Source organism: Canis lupus, chromosome 30 (assembly GCF_048164855.1).
Source record: "Canis lupus baileyi chromosome 30, mCanLup2.hap1, whole genome shotgun sequence".
In the NCBI taxonomy this organism is placed as follows: Eukaryota; Metazoa; Chordata; class Mammalia; order Carnivora; family Canidae; genus Canis; species Canis lupus.
In genome coordinates this window covers 12143269-12168278 of record NC_132867.1, presented here as the reverse complement: position 1 = coordinate 12168278, position 25010 = coordinate 12143269, and the positions used below count along the sequence as shown (strand labels likewise).

General features: G+C 35.5%; 1 protein-coding gene and 2 long non-coding RNA genes across 12 annotated transcripts in view; 1 reads left to right on the top strand and 2 right to left on the bottom strand.

The window, feature by feature from the left end:
- Positions 1–25010, bottom strand: part of ROBO1 (roundabout guidance receptor 1) — a 1129252-nt gene that overhangs the window by 452734 nt on the left and 651508 nt on the right. The gene's annotated exons all lie outside the window — the stretch shown is intronic.
- On the bottom strand, positions 1412–24357 carry LOC140621460 (uncharacterized). The gene is made up of 5 exons (XR_012021163.1): positions 24273–24357; positions 11265–11425; positions 5718–5894; positions 3480–3611; positions 1412–2005 (listed from the first exon to the last, which is right to left on the bottom strand). It is a non-coding gene; the product is annotated as an uncharacterized lncRNA (long non-coding RNA).
- LOC140621461 (uncharacterized) overlaps positions 20048–25010 on the top strand; it is a 28098-nt gene continuing 23135 nt past the window's right edge. For 2 of the 5 annotated variants that reach the window (XR_012021166.1, XR_012021164.1), the window contains exons 1-2: positions 20055–20099; positions 23319–23432. This is a non-coding gene — a long non-coding RNA (uncharacterized lncRNA). Of the gene's footprint in view, positions 20100–20144; positions 20283–23318; positions 23433–25010 lie in introns of those variants that run through there. The other 3 variants (XR_012021165.1, XR_012021168.1, XR_012021167.1) reach the window with 3 other exon arrangements.

The following is a 25010-nucleotide window of genomic DNA, read 5'->3' as shown; positions in this document are numbered from 1 at the left end:
GTACCATCCGGAGAGAGGCATGTTGAACTTATTTTCTCTCACTACAAATGAAATCTCCCTTACATCATGTAGTTTATTGTTCTGTTATCATGGTCGACTTTTAATGAGGCTTTCTTTTTTAAAAATTTAATTTATTTGAGGGAAAGAGAGAGAGTACACAAACAGGGGGAGAGACTCTCAAGCAGGCCCCACACTGAGTGCAGAGCCTGTCACCAGGTGGATCTCACAACCCTGAGATCATAACCTGAGCTGAATTCAAGAGTCGAGCCCTTAACTGACCGAGCCCTCCCAGGCACCCCTAACCAATTTCATTCTCAACTGAAAGAAGTTCTCATTGGGAAATCGTAGGAACTATATGTAGTCCAATTCAGTTGAACTGGATCAACCAGTGCTCTAATTTATTTCATATGAGCCCATCAGCAACCAAGCAAACTACCATAAGGAAAAAGAAGAGATTTTAACTTTGCAACTGAACAACCTTTAATCCACAGGTATTATTTAATTCTGTGATGGAGAATTCTCTCAAGCTTCTTATCTGGAGCACATGTATCTTTGAAGAGAATTTACTAAATAAAGATTTTCATGAAGGAAATTTCAATTCTGGTCCTGAGCTGAGCTCTAGAAATGTGTCTTAGTCTTATAGAAGAGCATTTTGCTGCCATAAATCTTTCCTTGACTGGAAAGTCAAGGTTCCACTGGTTCTAATCTTCATATTAGTCTAGAGAACCTCAGTGCTTTTCAACTTAAAAGCCTGAGCTGAGCTTTACAAAACTTCATTTGATTGCATCAACTGACTCCAGAAGCAAAACCTAATAACTTTAGCATTTCTGGATTATTGTGAGATAGTCTAGTTTCTTGTCTGAAACCATAGTTCATTGTTGAATTTGAATTCTGATTTTGCCATATATTATTTATGTTGTTATGATCAAATCATTTTTCTTTTTTCAGGTCCCTCATCCATAAAATGAGAATTAAAAAATTTATCAGGTTGTTGTGAATGTTAATATTGGTTAACATTTAATATTGGATGCTTTCTAGGTGCCAGGATTTTTTCTAAATGCTTTTTATATATTCTTACAATGCATTTTTGAAGTAGATTCTATTATTATGGCTTAGTTATATTAGATAATTTGCCCCAAATCATACAACTATTAAATTGTGGAGCTGAGCTTTGAGCCCAGGAATTTAGATTCCAGAATCCATACTCTTAACCACTAAATGACATGCTCTGCATAAGATAACATGTGCAAAGGTATCAGGACAGTGTCTAGTACACAACAGGACTCAGTAAAAGTCAGCTATTGAGATTTTGATTAGTAAGATCTAAAACACCTGCAATCCTGCTATGATGAGATAGGAAATGGACAATATTCCTTATTTTCTCATAAGAGAAATAGTAGTGGACACTAACTGTAAGTGAATTTAAATTTAATTTAAAATTATATCTTTAATATAATGAATATTAATATATTGATAGCAAATAGTATTGGTTGCCAATATTTTTCATCTCTATTTAGGAATATTATTTGAAGCTATACTTCTTTGTATAGACATAGAGACACAATTTTAGAAATACACCCTTGGAAAGTTTTTCAATAGTATAGTTTAACAAAAGCATAAACACTAGTAATTTAATAAAACCTTCCAAATTCAACATCCTATTAGTTGTGTATGTAAACAAAGGGAGCACTTAAATCATTGATATAATTTGAGGGCTTAGAATTAAACTTTATTTCTTTAACTTTGGTGATTCTGAACAATTCTATTGAAAGTATTTGCTCTGTACGGTCTTTGTAAGGTATCTTAATCCACAGAATATAGAAACACTAATATACATGATTGGAACATGATGAGTCATGCTGATTTAATTTATGTTGTTTGGGTATAGTTAAGTTTTAGCCTCACGTGGTTTCATGAAGGAGATCTGATCCAAGATTCAGTTTAAAGGACTGATGGGCAAGGTTTGGCAGTGTAGAAGCAATAGAAAATTTTTCAGGCAAGATTCCTAAGTAGAATCAAAGTGAGAGAACAAGGATATGAGATCACAATACGTAAGACAGGAATGAAGCAGACAAGAGATTTTCTGTAAACAGCACTAAAACACTGAATAACTTCTTTTTTCTGATTCAGAGAATGATAACAATTCTGATTTTGTGACTAGCAAGTAGGAAGATGTGACGATTTTTATCATCTGGAAGAAGACAAGAGAAACTATGCTTAGCCAAATGCCAAGGACTATGCATAAAGATAAAAATTCATATCTTATGGCCTCAGGGAATAACTTGATTACTCTCAGTTTCAGCCATTTGATTAATTAATAGTGAATCCAGTATGTAACCAAGGGCATGTCTCTAATTTTAACTAAGGTGAAGAAGAAGAAAACTTCCATAACTTCTGTATTCATTAGTTAATATATTCATTATACAAATGTCTGGTAAGAGCATATTATCAGCCAGGTAATGTGCTGGACACTGGAAGTTCAAAAATCAATATGGTACCCTTGCAGCCCTTTACTGGCTCACAATTACATACTGAACAAGTGGATTTTCTCTTGTCTAAGTTATTATGTGGAATTTTAGCTAGATCTGAAGACAATGATTTTATGCCCAAAGAAATCCTTCAAATGCTTTCTAGTAACAAAGGTAGTAATACTAATGTGCCTAACGGATTGGGTGGTAACCACATGGCAATTCCGCAAGATGCAATTTTTATTCAACTCAAGTCTTCTTGGAATTTTTTTCCTTAATGCATACTGCTGAGAAAATTAAACTCCTCTAAAAAAGCATCAAATTGCCTGAAAGTTAATTTGTCATTTGGACCATAATAGTGAAATTTAATGACGCTATTTGCTTAATTTTTCAAATACTCTGTGAAGTGATGTGGCTGCGGAAATTCCTGAACAGGACCCTTGTCTCTTCTCAATCTAACAGGAGCTCCTATAGCAAGGGATAAGCAATTCTCAGAACAAGAACACTCTATACATGGACACAAGGAATAAATATTATCAAATTCATTTTTACATGAAAGGCAAGAACTCAAATAAATTGATAAAAGACATACACTAATAAAAACACAGATTTACGATTATGGCTTACCCCATCAACATAATGGATAAACTTGAAATGTATTAAAGTAGATCTTTCAAGTAGGGGCTTGATAATAGCTCTTTGCAGAGTTTCAGCAATTTTAATAGTCTTTTTATAACTTGCATGGAAAAGCAAAAGTGAAGATTAAATTATATATTTAGAAACTCATGTCTGTTTTAAAAATTAAACATGTGCATCATGAATGTGCAATTATATGAACATCAGCTGATTATTTCTAGGGCGCATATTTTACATTTCTGCTATAATGCAAGAAATAGATTTAACTGATCTATGAAAAGCTGGACAAATCTCTACAGGGCATATTACATTTTTCATAAGAATGCTTCAGAAACATAAGCTACTGCAGAGGCTGCTGATATCAAGTGTCCTCACCAGGCTTTATATGCAGACTGCCGGCTCTCCACTAGATGGGGATCATCAGGAAATGCAGGGACATTTTCTTCCGCACAAGGGAAAACCAAGAGATGGAATCCTCATTTCCACAGAAACAGGCTTTTCTCTCTCCTTATCAATACATGTTTGTAAATAGAAAGAAGCAAATTAAAAAAAAAATCTACCCATATATATCAAAACATACTTAAGAATGAATCCTAAGGCAACGATTAACTATCTCTCATAATCATGAACATTGAAGAGACTCCTCCAGGAGGCTGTTCCTCTTTCTCTACTAGTCATAGGAACATTTTAGGAACTAGTGTTGGATCACATTTCCTATAGATTTGTAAAAATTTCAAAGGGAATGTGCAGAGTAATTGACTAAAATTACCAAACAGTTTGATGTCTACCTTTTACTAATCTTTGGGGACTCTTGGGTGGCTCAGCAGTTGGGCACCTGCTTCCAGCTCATGTCATGATCCCAGGATCCTGGTTCTAGTCTGCATCAAGCTCCCTGCCAGAGGCCTGCTTCTCCCTCTGCCTGTGTCTCTGCCTCTCTCTCTGTCTCAGTCTGTGTCTCTCATGAATAAATAAATAAATCGTAAACTAATCTCTGTAGGGATGCCTGGGTGGCTCAGTGGTTGAGTGTCTGCCTTCCACTCAGGGCCTCATCCCAGGATTCTGGGATCCATTCTCCCATCGGACTCCCTGGGTGGGAAGCCTACTTTTTCCTAGGCTTGTGTCTCTGCCTATGTCTCTGCCTCTCTCTGTGTCTCTCATAAATAAATAAAATCTTAAAAACACCTCTGTAATTGTTAATAAGATTAATAGACATTATTTTTTAAAATCATATTTCTTTGGTAAGTATTAATGTTCACTGAAGAATATAGTTAATCATTTTGAGGACTAGAGGGGTTGATGCATAATAAAGCATAGAAGGAATTCTAGGCTTTTGTCTGTGTGAGAAGTCAGTCAGGGACACAATTCTTTGTGAACACATTCTAGTTTAAAAAAGATAGTAGCTCTTAATTTTAAGCATAAGACTTTCATTTTAGAAATTCTAATGTATTATTATAAATCTAAAATTCATTGATTAAATATAAACAGTGCAATTTCTAGCTTATTTCCTGTGAATTACGTCAAAATTATTAAAATACCTAAATTTTATAGGTTTCCAAACCTTTCATAATGAGATTATTAAAATATAATAATCCTAACTAATTCTTCTTTCTCTCAAATTAAGTGACACAGTTTATTTCAGCCTATTCTTTCTTTCTCTCCTTCCATTCTGCCACTGTCTTGTCTTCCTCCTTCCTTTCCTTCCTTCTTCCTCCTCCCATCTTCCCTTCCTTCTTTTGTTTCTTTTCTGTAATGATCATGTGGAAATGATACTAAAGTAGGCTGTTGGTTTTTCAAATTTGAGTGACTACTGATAAAAAAAAACGGGGTAATTTTTATGAAAAACTATATATTTTGTTGGAGAAAAACAAAGTGTAATAAAGAGAGTTTGAGTAACCCAACTCATTTTAATCCACCCCAGACAGTATTGATAACAGTGTTTATGAAGTGTTGAAATACTGCTGAAACAAGTCTTTCTAAAGACTTGTTAATTAAGTGGACATTTTTGTGATTTCCTGGTACCAAGGGGATCCCCATTTACATATGTTTAAAACTTATTTACTGTGATTGTTGGTGGGAGTTCAACGATTTTAGAGACGAAAAAGATTCTTTCTGTCGCCTTCTGTCATGGCAAACAATAGCATCACAATACTAAACTCAACTAGTGTTCATGACTGTTGTGTTCAATTTCACACTAAATTTGGTCTCTTTCTCATGGGGCAAGACTTTAATTCTGCCAGTTATATGATATGAGAAAGCGCTCTGTCGCTATAATATCTGCCATGTGATCCATGTATAACAGAATGACTTCTAAATTGATTTAGAATTATTCATTATAAGCATCCACTCTCTTGTTAAATTGGTAAGAATTAAATTTTCTCATAAAAATTATATGGAATTTAATCTACTATCTTAAGGCCACATTGGACTCTAACTTTGGTCAGAGAAAATACCTGAATGTAGAATGACTTAAAACTTATTTTATCTAATAAGCCATATAGAAGTTAAATTGTAGTTCTTTGAGTTCACGTTTTTTCAAAATATACAAATTCTTATCAATGCTGTAAAAATAATACAAGGTTCCATTGTATATTCTGGATTGTTAGGTTTAATTACCTTTGAAGTAAACACAGTGAGCACTTGTGAAGAGGGTCACAGAAGTAAGATGCATGCCTTTAACTCCAATTAACTTGATTTACTTAAAAACAAAGGATCTTTCTTTTGCCATCAGCAGAAGACTCAATATTCTGAGCAAGTCTGGATATTTAGTGGTTGTAAATTTTATCTTCATTCCTTTGTAGAGAAAAGTTATTTGGCTTATAATTATTAATGACCAATTGTTAATGAAAACTAATCATACTATAGGCTTCTTATTTTTAAGAATGCTATAATACAAAACTCTGTGAATCCCTTAGATTGATATGTGTGTGGTATATTTTTGCAATTACATATTTTACTTGTTTAGTAAACCTAAGGGGAACACAATTGAGAAGTCAAATTGGCAAAATTGAGAAAAATCAGAATGAAAGAATTTAAGTATATAATTGGATATGAACTGTAGTAGGACTCATTTATTTGCGAAAATAAGATTTTAGGAAAATATTTATCCTTCACTTTCAGTGAAGTTGATTTAATTTTTAACATACTTAATTTCTTTTATAAAAGGCAAAAATGTATTAATTACCACTTAGCAGGAAAGAACATATATCCTGATGAAGAAATCTAAACCTCATCTAAATTCCCTTTCAAAATTTACATTTTTTTTTGTTTTTTCCTTCTTTCTTTTTTTCTTTTTCTTTCTTTCTTTCTTTCTTTCTTTCTTTCTTTCTTTCTTTCTTTCCTTTTTAATTAATAACTTTTAATTGAAGTATAATTAACATGCAGTATTATATCAGTTTCAGGTTTACAATGTAACATGATGATTCAACAATTCTATACATCTCCCAGTGCTCACCATGATAAATGTAGTCATCATCTGTTGCCAAACATCATTACAATCTTATTAACTGTATTTCCTATGCTATATTTTTTATCTTGGTGACTTATTTATTTTTTAACTGGAAATAGGTACCTCTTAATCCCCTTTATCTGTTTCACCCATGCTATCCCCCTACCCACCTCCCCTCTGGCAACCATGAGTTTGTTTTGTTTTTAAGAGTCTGTTTCTTTTTGTCTCTTTTTTTTGTCCACTTGTTTTGTTTCTTAAATTCCACATGACTGAAATATATACTCAATGCTTGCTTTTTCACATAGAAAATTCAATCAATAGAGACAAAATTCAGTTGTCACTGAAAATTCCTAAACCCAGTGATTGCCACTGTTAACATGAGATGAACAGCTACATATCACTAATTTTCTCTTTAAAAAAATATGATACTGGGGATCCCTGGGTGGCTTGGTGGTTTGGTGCCTGCCTTCGGCCCAGGGCGTGATCCTAAAGACCCAGGATGGGGATCAAGTCCCACATCGGGCTCCCGGCATGGAGCCTGCTTCTTCCTCTGCCTGTGTCTCTGCCTCTTTCTCTCTCTGTATCTCTCATGAATAAATAAATAAAATCTTAAAAAAAATATTATACTTCGCAAGTTAAATGAATAAAAATGTATGCCATCTTTTTAAATAGCTGACTAAACAATTTTATTGATATACCATTATAGGCATATCTTGTTTTATTGCATTTTTCTTTATTTTACTTTATAGATAACTGTGATTTTCAACAAATTGAACATTTGTGGCAACCCTGAGTTGAGGAAGTCTATTGGTATCATTTTTCCAACAGTATTTGCTCACTTAGTGTCTCTGTCATATTTGGGTAGTTTTCACAATATTTCAAAAATTTATATTATTATATTTGTTATGGTGTTCTGTAATCAGTGATCTATGGTGTTATTACCATAATTGTTTTGGGGTGCCACAAACTATGACAAAATAAAATGTCATGTTTAATAAATGATGGTATGTGTTCTGATTGCTCCACTGATCACTGTTTACCCATCTCTCTCTCTTTCTCTCTCTCTCCTCAGGCTTCCCTACTTCCTGAGATACAACAATTTTGAAATTAGGCCAATTAATTACTTCGTAGTGGCCTTTAAGTGTTCAAGTGAAAGGGGAAGTCATACATTCCTAAATGACTAAGCTTTAGAAGGCATGTCAAAAAAAACGAGACAGGCTGATAGCTAGGCCTCTTGTGCCTGTTAGCCAAATTGTGAATGCAAAGCAAAAGTTCTTGACAGAAATTAATAGTCCTATTCCAGTGAACTCAAAAATCATAAGAGAGTAAAACAGCCTTATTGCTCATATGGAGAAAGTTTTAATGGTCTGGATAGAAGATCAAACCAGGCTTAAACTACCCTAAAATCATAAACATCTCTTAAAGCCTAATCCAGAGCAAGGCCCTAACTCTCGTCAATGCTGTGAAGGCTGAGAGAGCTGAGGGGACTGCAGAAGGAAAGTGTGAAGCTAGCAGAAATGGTTCATAAGATTTAAGTAAAGAAGCAATATCCACAACATAAAAGTGCCAGGTGGAGCAGCAAGTGCTGATGTAGAAGCTGCAGCAAGTTATCTGGAAGATCTAGTGAAGATCATGAATGCAGGAGGCTACACTAAACACCAGATTTTCAATGTAGATAAAATAGCCTTCCACTGGAAGAAGGTGCCATCTAGGACTTTCATAGCTTGAGAGAAGAAGTCAATGTCTGGCTTCAAAGCTTCAAAGGACAGGCCAACCCTCTTGTTAAGGGACTAATGCAGCTGGTGACTTTAGGTTGAAGCTCCAAAAATCCCAGGGCCTTTAAAAATGATGCTACATGTACTCTGCCTTTTGTTGTTGTAAATGCAACGAGAAAACTTGGATGAAAGTACATCTGTTTACCACATGGTTTACTGAGTATTTGAAGCTCACTGTTGAGACCTACTACTCAGAAAAAAAAATTGTTTCTTCCAAAACATGACTGCTCATTGCCAATGGTCATCCAAGAGCCCTGATAGAGATGGACAATCAGATGAATGCTGTTTTCATGGCTGTTAACATGACCCAACTGTAGCCCATGGATCGAGAAGTAATTTCAACTTTCAGGTCTTTTTGTTTTGTTTTATCTTAAAGATTTTATTTATTCATGAGAGACACACAGAGACAGGCAGAGACATAGGTGGAGGAAGAAGCAGGACCTCCACAGGGAGCCCGAAGTGGGACTCCATTCCCAGACCCAAGATCACCCTCTGAGCCGAAGGCAGACACTCGACCACTGAGCCACTCAGGTGTCCCATCAACTTTCAAATCTTATTTAAGAAAAACATTTGGTAAGGTGATAGCTGCCATGGATCGTGATTCCTCTGATGGATCTGGAGAAAGTCAACTCAAAATCTTCTGGAAAGGATTCACCATTCTAGATGCCACTAATAACATTCATGATTCATTGGAAGAGGTGAAAATGTCATTATGAACAAGAGTGTGGAAGAAGTTGATTCCTACCCTCATGTATGACTTTGAGGGGTTCAAGAGCTCAGTGGAGGAAATGACTGCAGATGTGGTGGAAACAGCAGAACTAGAGTAGGAAGTGGAGTCTAAATGTGACTGAGTTACTAAAATCTCATGATAAAATTTTAATGAATGAGGAGCTGCTTTTTCTGGATGAACAAAATTTGGAGAAAAAGCTGCAAAGACTGTTGAAATAAGAACAAAGGATTTAGAATATTACACAAACTTAGTTGGTAAAGCAGTGGCAGGGTGTGAGAGGATTGAAAGAAATTCTACTGTGAGTAAAATGCTATCAAACAGCCTTGCATGTTACAGAGAATCATTTATGGAAAGAAGAGTCCATCCATGCAGTAAACTTCACTACCATCTTATTTTAAGAAATTTCCACAGCTACCTTCGCCCTTCAGCACCCTCCACCCTGTTCAGTCAGTAGGCATCAACATCCGGGCAAGACCCTGCATCAGCAAAAGGATCAACTCACTGAGAGCTCAGATGATCCTTAGCATTTTTAGCAATAAAGTATTTTTAATTGAAGTATGTGCATTTTTTAGACAATGCTATTGCATATTTAATAGACTACACTATTATGTAAAAAAAACTTTAATATGCATTGGGAAACCAAAAATTCATTTAGTTTGTTTCATTGTAATACTTGCTTTATTGTGGTGGTCAGGAACCAAACGTGTAATACGTATTTAACTAGATTTTCACTCATGGAAATGCAGTTCATTTCCAATTTGTCACGATTATAAAAAACTTCAGTGAACAATGCTGTAGAGTACTTTTGCACTGAGTTACTATCTTGTTGAGATTAAAAGTTAGAAATGAAATTTGTTTAATCAAAGGGAACACAGTTTTTAAAAGTTGGTAACCATTATCAGTCTATGCACCTAAAGAATATTTCTGATTCATTTTCTCACTAAAAGTCATGACATTCTCAATAAGATTCATGCTTTAAACCATCACAGTATTCGCCAATCTAGAAGATAACTGTATTCATTACTTTTTTATTTGCATTTCCTTTGTTGCAAATAAAGATGAGTGATATTAGTGTGCAATTATCAGACAATGCTATTTCTTATTCATGAATTTTCTGTTCCAATCTTTTGTCTTTTTTTCTCTTGGCATTGTACATCCTTTTATTAATCAATTGAATTCCCTATATATTAGGGAAAATAACTGATTGCAATGTATCTGGCAGTTATTCCTTTTAACTCTTTCTTTCTTTCTTTCTTTCTTTCTTTCTTTCTTTCTTTCTATATTATGTTTGGCTAACATATAATTACAAAGGCCTTTTAAAAATAATTAGAAAGCCCTTTATATCTTAAATATTTTTAAAGATATTATTCTAAATATTCTTCTCCTACTTTCATTGTTTTAAATATTAACTTTGTGTGTGTGTAAGGAGTGAGGTAGTATTTTAACATAATTTTTGGTCAACAAATTACAATATGAATTAGAAGTTAAAAATGTAGGCTTTGGAATACCACATATCTTAGTTCAAATTTTGGTTCTGCCATTCATTATCTCTATGATTTTGAGCCTAATATTTCTGTGCCTTTATTTCTCTAACTGTAAAATGGAGCTGTTGATTATAATATCTACTTCACATGGCTCTTGGGATGGTTGAATGAAACACCATGACATTCCATTGTAAACACTCAAATAATGGTTCCTGTTATTAGGAGTCTTCTTGCCAGCCATAGTCCCAGTGCCATTTGTCTAAAAGAGGGTATTTTGAGATTCTGATTTATAGTTAATTTTATTTCTGGTTTCTCACGTATTTTATCTTCCTATTTGCCTTTTACAGTAAGAATAACACATGGTTTTAGTAACCAATTTTATGCTATGTTTAAATTTCTGAGAGATTAAGAACTCTCTTTTTAAGAAATGGTCTGTAGGTTATTCTCCCATTATATTCTGGATAAAATATTGCTGTAACATCTCCATTACATTCATACAGTCACTGAACATACGTTTAAGTTAGGGTCTACTATGTACCAGATGATACTCAGGTCTGGGAAGTAGGCAAGTAAACAAAACAGACAATAATTACTACCTTCATGAAGCTCAAATTTTAGTATGGGAGACAAAATAAACAAATATAACAATATATAGGGTATTACTATGGTATTACATGGTGATAAGGAATATAGAAAAAATAGAGAAGTAGTTTAATTAGATCTCACTTAAATAGTCTTCAGCCTAGACCTGACGAACTTGAGGGAACACACCAGGCAAGTCGGTTGGAAGAGCATTCTGGGCAAAGACATCTGCAAGTTCTGAGGCTCTCAGGTGGGAATACTTCTGGAATGTTTGAGGACCATTAGAAATTTCAGTGTAACTCAACCTGAGTGAATGAAGAAAAGAATAATAGCAGAAGAGTTCAAAAAGACAGAGGTCAGATAAGCGTCCTGCCAGTCTCATAAGGAGAATGAGCTGAGAAGGCATTGGTGGAGTTTTGGGCAAAATAAATATATAATAGTAACCTACTTATGAATAAATAAATAAAATCTTTAAAGAATAAAAAAAAACCCAAGTCTTTAAAATAAATAAATTAGTTAATAATAAAATTTAAAACTGCTAAAGAGTGAACTGTAAAGTGTATTTGTTTCATAAGAGTAAATATTAGTTTATACATGAAATATTTTACTCAATTTTATTAACATATTATATTTGAAATTCTTTTTAATTATTAGCTTTCATTTTACAGCTAAAGAATGAATCAAAATAATGATAATTACTGATTTTCATGATTACGACTTAAAATAATTTTGTCATGTTGAGGAATAGGATATTAAAGAATTATTCACTATGGATTTTAATTATGCTAGATAGGCACTGATACTGATTTCTGCCACTGTTACTGCCTTCCACATCCAAACAATCAACTTTCTAAATTTCTCTAAAACTTCAATATCCAATAAAACCAAAACTTTGAATTCCATTCCGCAAGAAACCTACTGTTCTGAATATTCCCTGTCTCAGTAAAGAGCAATCTATTCTTTTTGATGCTGAGGTCAGAAACTTCCGAAATTATCTTTGACTCTAATCTCATTCTTATTCCCCCCATTCAAAACAAAAAATAAGCAATTCCTTCAGACATATGTAAGAATCTACATATTTCTCCCGTCTCTGCCACCCAATGGGGAGTCTGTCTGACACTCTCCCTTTGCCCTGCCCCGCAGTTGTGCTCTCTCTCTCTCAAATAAATAAATGAATCTTTTAAAAAACTCCTTCTTGCCCAATCTATCTCAGTCTCTCATTGTGAGGAGTAGAATAACCCACCACAATAAGAAAAGAATGACTCCACGGAGAATAGGTAATTTTGAACAAATTCTTCCAATTACCCAACATATATACATAAAACACAAATATGTAGAAAATATACAAATATCTCAAATATCTCAAAATCACTTTAATTCAATGAAATTTTAGCTACACATCATACACAACTCTGAAGTTAAGAAGTTGGTGGACTCTTTGGAAGGAAAATGTCCAGTACTATGCGTTTGTCCTTACCTAAAATGGGAGGTATAATTCTTCTGTTGGAATACTAAGGTTACATTTTGAGTTATTCTACCCAAGTCTCATAATTAGTTAAATTATGAAAGAGTGCACAATCAAAATGTATATCCATATATTCATATATGATCTTCAGATTATACCTGAATAGCTATCAACCCTACATGTCAATTTCTCAGTTGCTGTATCCTTTTACTTTGCATAAAAATTATATTTTCTGTATTCTTTTTTCTTCTTCTTTAGAAATTCAAGGTAAATGAGGCACCTGGCTGGCTCAGTAGGAGGAGCATGTGACTCTTGATTTTGGGGTTGTGAGTTCGAGCCCCACATTGGATGTAGAGATTACATAAATAATTAAATTTTAAAAATGAATTAAAGAAAAATGAGCTTGCAATATTTTCTTAGATCATCTACTCAATCTAAGACTATATGCCTGTGTGAATCAGAATCAGGCATAAGGCATATATTTAAAGGGAAATTACGCATATTGTTCAGGTGTGGGAAAATAGCATCTTCCATATTGCTTCTTGGAGTGTTAATTAACATAGCCAAAGTGCAAAAACGAACACAACCTTGACCTAGAATTTCTGATTCTAGGTATTCATCCTGCAGATGCTTTCCACATGTATGCAGAGATGTTTGTACGTGAGTGTTCATCACAGCATTTTTCGTGGGTGTAAAAAAAAAAAAAAGACTGGAAATGAAATCAAAAAGTATATCTAAGATAAAGGGTTAAAAACTAATTGATTAGGGATCCCTGGGTGGCTCAGTGGTTTAGCGCCTGCCTTCGGCCCAGGGCGTGATCCTGAAGTCCCGGGATCCAGTCTCACATCGGACTCCCTGCATGGAGCCTTCTTCTCCCTCTGTCTGTGTCTTTGCCTCTCTTTCTCTCTCTCTGTGCGTCTCATGAATAAATAAATGAAATCTTAAAAAAATAATTAAAAGTGGTAAATACATGAATTAGACCTATACTCTATGTTTAATGCTATGTAGCCATTAAAAAAGATCAAAAAAGATCAGATACATATCTACCTGGAAAAATTAGGGAAAAACTCCAAGATACACTTATAGAAAAAACAGCATGATCTGGGACATTGTTTTAGGATGCTACAATTGTATACAAAATCAAACACACGCATATACATACATATGAATTGAGAGATTGTGGACAAACTATAGAATATCTTTCCCAATTTATTCAGTAGCAATGTCTGTCTTCCAATTGCTCAGAAAAAAAGCCAAAATACAAAGGAAAACAAAGAACCCCAAAACCATAACAAAAAATCTAAATTTCATTTTCATAATTCTCTCCACTTAGATGCCTACCATGCTCTAAAACAAAAACCTTGAAAACATTTTTTATTCTGTGTGTGTGTGTCTGCCTCTGTCTCTTTCATTCAATGCATTAGCAAATCCGGCTTTACCCTCAGAATACATACATAATCCAACCACTTTCTATTTCCACTACTCTGTCATCTCACACACCATTGTCTCTTTGATTATTAGAATAACTCTCAACTGCTCACCCTGCTATAAAATGTCTTTTCTCTTTTTTAAGGCTTTTTTAAAGTAATCTCCCCGCCCAACTTGGGGCTTGAACTCGTGACTCCCAAGATCAAGTGTCACATGCTCTACCGACTGAGCCAGCCAAGCACCCAAATATCTTTCCTGTTAAAGATACCTGTTGAGGGGATCCCTGGGTGGCTTAGCGGTTCAGTGCCTGCACACCAACTCCCAGCATGATGACACTTCCAGCAACTCTTTTTTTTAAAAATATTTTATTTATCTATTCATGAGAGACACAGAGAGAGAAGCAGAGACACAGGCAGAGGGAGAAGCAGGCTCCCCACGGGGAGCTTGATGTGGAACTTCATCCCATGACCCAGGGATCACAACCTGAGCCAAAAGCAGACGCTCAACTTCTGAGCCACCCCAGTGCCCCCCGCCCCCATAAGATACTTTTTAAGGGGAAGTATTTTATCACTAACATTGTTTAGAATTGATAGTACATGAATATAAAAAAGAGACTACATTTAAATCAGTCTTATCATCATTTAAGTTTTTTCTATAGTGTATAACCCCTTATTGCCTGTCCATAGGGCAGATACTCCTATTATTAGGCCCTTAGTATGCTACTCTCAAGGATGACATCCATGGTTCTATTTTGGGTGACTTTTTTTTAAACTGAAAGTTCCTCCAATGGAGCACCAGTGTGGCTCAGTCGTTAAGCTTCTGCTTTTGGCTCAGGTCATAATCTCAGAGTCCTGGGATGGAGCCCTATGTGTATCAGGCTCTATGCTCAGCGGGGAGCCTGCTTCTCCCACACCCTCTGTCTGCCACTCCCCCAGCTTGTACACATGCACAAGCATTCACGCTCTCTCTCTGTCAAATAAATAAATAAAATATTAGAAAAAAAAAAAAAAAAGAAAGTGCCTCCAAATAAAATACAGAACACAAACTGAAACAGGAAATGGCAGGTACATTTTCAATCAGCTCCCTGGATGAATCCTATATACAATGAAGGCCTAGCATCCTTTAAGATTGAATAGAAAAAAAGAAAGCAGAGAAGAATCTGAGTGAAAGGAGGACAGCTAGAAGAATTCTAGGGCACTAAGCATACTTCCCTGAAATGAGGCTTCACTATCTGATTTGCTTTGGCTAATAAATATAAATAGAAGTGAGATGGGTCACTTCTAGGCTGTAGCTTTAAGGGCAGGATGTGTGTCGCTAAATTCTCCTCTTCTCCTGCCATAATGACTGACATCAGAGGTTCTCCATCAGCTTGGGGCCTGAAGTGTAATGATGTAGAGAAGAACCAGGCTTATGTAAGTGAGGAATAAACAACCTTGTTAGAAACTACAGATATGGTGGTGTTTATTACTGCAGCATAATCCAACACTTTATGGCTGATACAGGTTACTTTAAGAAGGATGGAGTAAGAAAGAAATTGCAAATTTAATATAAAGTTCAAATAAGGTAAAGAAGATGGAAGAATGTCTAATGAATTTGTCAGTGAGAAGGTCAATGGTGCATTAGCAAGAGCAATTTCAGCACAGTGGTGGGAGTAAAAGTCAGAAAGATTAATTATCCTGCAAATCATTAGTACTCCATGGACATTCTTTGATATGCAAACAGAAAAGAACCTCCAGGTCTCATCTTCTTCATTGCATGTGACAGTTCAAATTAAAAGTCGGTGAATTTGAATTATTAAGCTACATCTTCTAGAGATAATTAAAAAATATTGATACTGCCAAAATTATTACTTTAAATGCTCAAGAATAATCAGCTTTTATTGTTTATCAACATTATGAAAAATACTTCGTTTTAAACAATAATATCTTTTAAAAAATGTTTATCTCAAAATTTGTTAAACTATGGGTCTGATTTTGGTGGTGGCAGGGGAGGAACTCCAGACTTAGCAAATATGAAGAAATGAACATAGCGGAGAGGTATTTCCAAATGACTGTTTTTTGGATGAGGAATCATAGATCAACATGCTTCATTGATTCATTCAATCTATCAACAAATATGAAGTCCCCACCGTAAATAAGTCATTCTGTGATACACTGAGGTATTCAATGGAGAATGATCATAAATACTACCTCCAACTTCACAGAACTCACAGTCATTAACATTTTAAAGTTCAAAATGCAAAAATTTCTTTTTTTTTTTTTTAATTTTTATTTATTCATGATAGTCACAGAGAGAGAGAGAGAGAGGCAGAGAGACACAGGCAGAGGGAGAAGCAGGCTCCATGCACCGGGAGCCCGACGTGGGATTCGATCCCGGGTCTCCAGGATCGCGCCCTGGGCCAAAGGCAGGCGCCAAACCGCTGCGCCACCCAGGGATCCCCCAAAATGCAAAAATTTCAATGTCATCTGTTTTATATGTGTTGTGATAATTTACAAATATGTGGGTAAATATTTTGATACTCTTCCCTTTGAGAGGTGCTGTTTAATATTCTTCTCTTTGAGCTTGAGCTGGATTGGTTATATCTTGGTTACAAATAGAATACAGAGGAGGTGATGGTATGTGACTTCAGAGATCAGCGAGCTTAAAAGACATTGTAGCTTTCTTCTTGCTCTATATTTCTTGGATTACACATTCTGGAGAAGCTAGCTGCCATGTCAAAAACATATTCAAGCAGTTTTATGGAGTGTTCATGTGACAAGGAACTGAGGCTTCCAGGAATGGCCATGTGAGTGAGCCATCCTGGAAGACAAACCTCTAGCCCTAGTCAAGTTGTCAGGTGACTGAAGCCCCAATGACATCTTGATTGCAACCTCATGTGAAACCCTGAGCCAGAGCCATGCTGCTAAATTGCTCCTGAATTCCTTATCTTCAGAAACTGTGCAAGAAATAAATAGTTGTTGTTTAAAGCTGCTAAGCTGGGCCGCCTGGGTGGCTTTGCTGGTTAGGTGTCTGTCTTTGGCTCAGGTCATGATCCCAGTCCCATAATGCGCTCCTTGCTTGGCAGGGAGAAGCAGACTCCCTCTTCCCTCTGCTTGTGCTCTCTCGCTCTCAAATAAATAAATTTTTTAAAATACTTTATTTATTTATATGAGAGAAAGAGAGAGAGAGAGAAAGAAAGAGAGAGAGAGAGAGAGAGAGAGAGAGAGAGGCAGAGACACAGGTAGAGGGAGAAGCAGGCTCCATGCAGAGTCCGATGTGGGACTCGATCCCTGGTCTCTAGGATCAGGCCCTGGGCTGAAGGCAGTGCTAAACCACTGAGCTACTCGGGCTGCCCAAATAAATAAAATCTTAAAAAAAATAAAAATAAAGCAGCTAAGTTTTAGACTCTTAACTATGGAGAACGAACTGATGGCTACCAGGAGGGAGAGTGAGGGGGAATGGGTTAAATAGGCAATGGGGATTAAGGAAGATACTTGTGATGAGTACCAGCTGTTGCATGGTAGTGTCGACTCATTAATTCTACACCTGAAACTAATGTTACTAATAAACTCTTGTAAAATAATTGGAGTTTAAATAAAAACTTGAAAACATAAAATATAAAAAAGGAAAAAAAATACAGTAGTTAAGTTTGGGGATGATTTGTTGTACAGTAATAGATAACTAACACATTTATCTATTCACTAATATTTTGTACGATACAGGATTTCTTTTACTCCTAAAGACGCTCTGTATTATTGCCAACATAAGACAACTCCCAAATCTTTAAAAAATTTCCACATAATATATATTTCATGTAATAATTATATATAACAATATATTTTTGTTTTGCATACTCCAACAGAGACCAATTTTACAATAATTTACTCTTTAATTAGACTCTAAAATAAAGATTTTTCTAAGACAACAAAGTTGCTTCAAAATTTATTCACAGTTCTTCAAATACTATTTTTTTGGGAGGAAGGCATCCTAACTTAATGGAGGAAATGCTATATTAGTAAAATGATATATTTTGTTTCTAGAATCTTTTTGTTTGGAAAAAATATATAATTAAAAAATTAGTAGCAAAATGCAAAATTTGAATTTTTGCTTTGATTGTAGAAATAAACTGGAGATATATGTCTAATACTAATTCTGTGCGTTTATAATTACATTCACCTAGCATATGTGTAATCAGAACAGCCTGGGCCTTGGAACTAGAAAAAGAGGAGTTTGAATCTAGACAACCTGCCATATTTTACGTATTAGGCAAGATGTTAGATCCCTTCCCTTTTACACTTATTCTTTTTAAGCTTTCACAAAAGCCTGAGAAAACTCTGCCCTGCGCACACCCTCAAAATGAATCTACTAAGAATCTTGAATAAATTAGAAGGTCCGTAAGTCACTGAAACTTCATATAAAATATTGCACGCACATGGCTGTATATATTTTCCTAGGACGTGGAAAGTTCATGGAGTTAATCTGGTTTTCAAAAAAAAAGGTTAAACATCAATGTATACTGGGACACCTGGGTAGCTCAGTGGTTGAGCATCTACCTTTGGCTCAGGGCATGATCCCAGGGTCCTGGGATCGAGTCCTGCATCAGGCTCCTCACATGGAGCCTGCTTCTCCCTCTGCCTATGTCTCTGCCTCTCTCTCTGTGTCTCTCATAAATGAATAAATAAAATATTTTTAAAAAATTCAATGTATGCAAAGAATTGTTCCAATTTTTGTGTTATTCATAACATTCGAAGGTTTTATGATGTGTGATGATCAACCTTTCTTTTTATTTTTCTTTTAAAGGTTTTATTCATTTTTTAAAATAAATTCTTTTTTGTTTGTTTATGATTTTATTTATTCATTCATGAGAGACACAGAGAGAGGCAGAGGGAGAAGCAGGCTCCATACAGGGGGCCCGATGTGGGACTCAATCCCAGGACCTGGGATCACACCCTGAGCCGAAGGGAGACGCTCAACCGCTGAGCCACCCAGGCAGCCCCTATTTATCTATTTGAAAAAGACTGAACATGAACAGAGGGAGCAGCAGAGGCAGAGGGAGAAGCAGACTCCCCGCTGAGCCGGGAGCCTGGTGGGGGCTCCATCCCAGGACCCCAGGATCATGACCTGAGTGGAGGGCAGAGGCTCAACCACTGAGCCGCCCAGGCGTCCCTCAACCTCTCTTTTTAGTTGAGCAAAGGGATAGACAGGAAAGGCCAAGCAGACAGAACCTTGTCTTAAAAGAAAATATTCCCTCTCTTTAATATAGTATATACATTATATTACAGAGACATACTAATAAACAAGTATTTATAACAGTGAAGATATGGCTGTATATATAAAATTCAAATATATAGGGTTCCATTCAATGAGGTTTTAATTGCTAAAATCAGCTTTGAAACCACCATCTATGGCATACAGTTATGCATGATTCTCGGTGCATCTGCCTTGTGGTGTGAAGTGTTAGTTAAAAAAATGGTATCTGCATGGATTTTTCTGATTAGATGGTTACCTCCCAAATAAGATTAGTTATCATAGCAGGCAGAAAAAAGTTCACGTGCCCTAGGAAAACTGCTGTTACATGCTACATGTTAAAAAACAAAACAAAACAAAACAAAACAAAAAAAACCACGGGCACCCAGGTGGCTCAGTGGTTGAGCATCTGCCTTCCACTCAGGTCATGATCCCCGGGTCCTGGGATCGAGTCTGCATGGAGCTCCTCCGCCGGAGCCTGCTTCTCCCTCTGCCTGTGTGCCTCTCTCTCTGTGTCTCTCTTGAATAAATAAACAAAATCTTAAAAACAATAAAAATAATTAAGAAAACAACAAAAAAATTAAAGTGGCAATGGATTCCCTGAGATACAAAATTCATGTAACTTTATGGTCGATCCTTTTTTTCTTGTTTATTCTAAGTCTAAGCACTCCCTTTAATACTTAACACATGGATTCTGATTTTTGGCATGTCTTTGGAGTTATTCTTAGCGCTTTCTGTGTGAATAAACTAAACTGACCCTGATACAGAGAATGGCCCAAATAATCAAACATTCTCATTTGGAACCTGATATAATTCTAGAGTGCAGTCTTGCCCATAACTAGAGTGCTAGGACTCAACAGGTATCTTTTTTTTTTTTTTTTAAGATTTTATTTATTTGTTCATGATAGAGAGAGAGAGGTGGAGACACAGGCAGACTCTATGCTGGGAGCCTGTCGGGGGACTCGATCATGGGTCTCCAGGATCACGCCCCAGACCAAAGGCAGGCGCTGAACCGCTGAGCCACCCAGGGATCCCCTCAACAGGTATCTTTAACAAGAAAGATATTTGGGTGCTTGGCTGGCTCAGTCGGTAGAGCATGTGACACTTGATCTTGGGAGTCACGAGTTCAAGCCCCAAGTTGGGTGGGGAGATTACTTTAAAAAAGCCTTAAAAAAGAGAAAAGACATTTTATAGCAGGGTGAGCAGTTGAGAGTTATTCTAATAATCAAAGAGACAATGGTGTGTGAGATGACAGAGTAGTGGAAATAGAAAGTGGTTGGATTATGTATGTATTCTGAGGGTAAAGCCGGATTTGCTAATGCATTGAATGAAAGAGACAGAGGCAGACACACACACACAGAATAAAAAATGTTTTCAAGGTTTTTGTTTTAGAGCATGGTAGGCATCTAAGTGGAGAGAATTATGAAAATGAAATTTAGATTTTTTGTTATGGTTTTGGGGTTCTTTGTTTTCCTTTGTATTTTGGCTTTTTTTCTGAGCAATTGGAAGACAGACATTGCTACTGAATAAATTGGGAAAGATATTCTATAGTTTGTCCACAATCTCTCAATTCATATGTATGTATATGCGTGTGTTTGATTTTGTATACAATTGTAGCATCCTAAAACAATGTCCCAGATCATGCTGTTTTTTCTATAAGTGTATCTTGGAGTTTTTCCCTGATTTTTCCAGGTAGATATGTATCTGATCTTTTTTGATCTTTTTTAATGGCTACATAGCATTAAACATAGAGTATAGGTCTAATTCATGTATTTACCACTTTTAATTATTTTTTTAAGATTTCATTTATTTATTCATGAGACGCACAGAGAGAGAGAGAGAGAGAGGCAAAGACACAGACAGAGGGAGAAGCAGGCTCCATGCAGGGAGTCCGATGTGAGACTGGATCCCGGGACTTCAGGATCACGCCCTGGGCCGAAGGCAGGCGCTAAACCACTGAGCCACCCAGGGATCCCTAATCAATTAGTTTTTAACCCTTTATCTTAGATATACTTTTTGATTTCATTTCCAGTCTTTTTTTTTTTTTTTTTTACACCCACGAAAAATGCTGTGATGAACACTCATGTACAAACATCTCTGCATACATGTGGAAAGCATCTGCAGGATGAATACCTAGAATCAGAAATTCTAGGTCAAGGTTGTGTTCGTTTTTGCACTTTGGCTATGTTAATTAACATTCCAAGAAGCAATATGGAAGATGCTATTTTCCTACACCTGAACAATATGCGTAATTTCCCTTTAAATATATGCCTTATGCCTGATTTTGATTCACACAGGCATATAGTCTTAGATTGAGTAGATGATCTAAGAAAATATTGCAAGCTCATTTTTCTTTAATTCATTTTTAAAATTTATTTATGTAATCTCTACATCCATTGTGGGGCTCGAACTCACAACCCCAAAATCAAGAGTCACATGCTCCTCCTACTGAGCCAGCCAGGTGCCTCATTTACCTTGAATTTCTAAAGAAGAAGAAAAAAGAATACAGAAAATATAATTTTTATGCAAAGTAAAAGGATACAGCAACTGAGAAATTGACATGTAGGGTTGATAGCTATTCAGGTATAATCTGAAGATCATATATGAATATATGGATATACATTTTGATTGTGCACTCTTTCATAATTTAACTAATTATGAGACTTGGGTAGAATAACTCAAAATGTAACCTTAGTATTCCAACAGAAGAATTATACCTCCCATTTTAGGTAAGGACAAACGCATAGTACTGGACATTTTCCTTCCAAAGAGTCCACCAACTTCTTAACTTCAGAGTTGTGTATGATGTGTAGCTAAAATTTCATTGAATTAAAGTGAATTTGAGATATTTGTGTATCTTCTACATATTTGTGTTTTATGTATATATGTTGAGTAATTGGAGGAATTTGTTCAAAATTACCTATTCTCCTTGGAGTCATTCTTTTCTTATTGTGGTGGGTTATTCTACTCCTCACAATGAGAGACTGAGATAGATTGGGCAAGAAGGAATTTTTTAAAAGATTCATTTATTTATTTGAGAGAGAGAGAGCACAACTGCGGGGCAGGGCAAAGGGACAGTGTCAGACAGACTCCCCTGGGGAGTCTGATGGAGAGTGATCCCAGGGCCCCAAGATCATGCCTGGAGCCTAAGTAAAACGCTCGAGGCATCTTGAGCAAGGCACCATTCCGGCACCCCAAGAAAGAATTTTCTTATAAATGTAAGTCTGGTGCTTCATGTATTTCGGGAGTGTAATACAGTCTCAAACCAAAGTCATATTAAAATTTTCCATCTGAATTACAAAAGATCAGATCTTACAGAAATCAGTGAATAAAATGGACTCTCCTTAAAGGAAAAATGAACAATAGTATTGTAAATCTGTTTGAATCTAGACAATCCAGAAAACAAGGGCCAGCATGGGAAATGAACACCTTCTGCAGGAAAACAAATGAATTTTGAATTTGACACTATAGGATGTAGAAGACTTAGAGCAGTTACAAGCATGGCAGGAATCTTAGGATTCATATTGCCCTGTTCACTTATTTCTTTACAAAATACAATTTAGATATTGAAATATTTCATTTTCATTCCCAAAATGAAGGTCAGTTTCTCATTACTGGTCTTTGGAAGTTGTTTTTTTTTTTTTTTTTTTTTTTTTTTTTAAGATTTTATTTATTTATTCATGAGAGACACACACACAGAGAGAGAGAGGCAGAGATACAGGTAGAGGGAGAAGCAGGCTCCATGCAAAAAGCTTGATGTGGGACTCGATCCTGATACTCCAGGATCATGCCCTGGGCTGAAGGCGGGTGCTAAACCGCTGAGCCACCCAGGGATCCCCCCTGAAAGCTGATCTTAATGAACAAATCTGACCCTAAAGAACTGAAATATGGATGTAATAGGCATCGATAAGAAGAGACACAATCAATAATAAAAGCATGGCATAATGTAGAACTCATCTATAAGAGTTGACATAAGGGCACATTTATAAACATATATACAATACAAAGTCTTATAAGAAATCTATAAAGTGAAACAAACTTGCAAGTAGATAATTTCTAAATCATTTGTTTATTTTTAGAGAGACATCTCATGTATAAACTTATGGACATATCAAAATAGAACATGTGTATTCTTCATGGACTTCCAGTTTCAACAATTGCTGTTGATTTGGAGAATAGATTTTCACTGAAAGGTGAAAGCATGTTTTGTTTCAAGTAAAATAATTCAAATGTTCATTAAAAACAACTTAAGAAAGTGTTGAACAAATATCTTTGATAATTGTGGGACATGTGGTGCTTTGTTTATGGAAAACTAACCCATTCCCACTTGTGATTTTAGTATTATGTAGTTAAATTGACTATTTGTCAAGTCAGTTTAAAATTATGTCTTAGAGACAAAAGACCATTAACCCACTAAGCTATATATTAGTTAAATACTAATCATGAGTCAAAGAATGTTTTCAATGTTTTATTGCTTTTTTATAAAAAAGCATTGCTGGGAGTCTGTGAGAAAAAGTACTGTTAAACAATAATTTACCTTGAAATCTACTACTAATTCATTTTTAGACATTTCCTTTCTCATATCCTTCTAAATCCTTAATATTACATTTCACGTGTTATTATGTAACCATCAGTTAGAAGAGGTAAATGATCTGAATTCTTGATCCTGATTAGCCTGTGGAATAAAGCATAGTTCTACTTGAGACTCTTATAATAAAATATTTTTGCTGTTTTCATTTAGAAATCTCTAATAAGGAATGATATATTAATGTGTACACTATCCAAAGAGCAAAGGCTAGCTGTGTTCCCTTCGGTATACTTAGAAGAGTTAGTTACTACAGAGAGGTGAAGACAATAAAGTTAGAAAAAACTGGTTTGATGACCAAGAACTAAAAAGAATGTCTGTTCATTCTCATATTCTTTGTGACAACACAGATGAGATTTATAGGCTGAAAAATGATCCATATGTTGGCTCACTTTCCAATCTTACAGGCTTTTACAATTGTGGACAGGTTAACATGCAAATTCCTTACTTTTTGCTGTCCTTCCATAGAATTGGAGTTCCAAATGTGGCTTTATTAGAGACAGTAATCCTTGTATAGAATTCTAATAGCTAGACAGTAGTATTATATTCTAAGAGGAATTTTAGGAGCAATTCTTCTAACACTGGGTTCTCATTGCCATTGTCTTGCTGTGACCACGCTGATGACATGATATATTAGGCATGCTAAAAAAGAACCATGATATTGACATATGGGAGGAATATTCTCAGGGGTTGTCTGTCTCAGTGTAGATTATTTACCCTTAAAGCAAAACACACATGGTCCTGGCCTATGCCTGTTAAGCATTTACTGAATCTAGACGACAAAGGTTACACCCAGTGGGAATAAATTTCTAAACTATGTAGCATGACTATATATAAGAAACAGATGAAATATTTTATGTGGCCTTAGAACAGATTACACAATGTTCCATACAGTTGTTAATATATAGTAAACCAGAAAAATATTACATTTGAGAAAATAACTTTGTAGAAGGGCAAAGAGAATCCTTTGGCTTCCTTTTGAATTAACTAATTGATCTTTTTCATATTTATTTCTCTTTGTTTTAGACTTTTTTTCACATTGTCATTGCCCAATAATGGCAACCATAAACAAAGATACAAAAAAAAGTCTGGTCTCCCAATTTTCTGCCTCCACAGAAATTCTCTAATAATTGCTGTGAAATTTCCCCTGATAATGGACAAACAATATCTCTACATTTTCATTTCT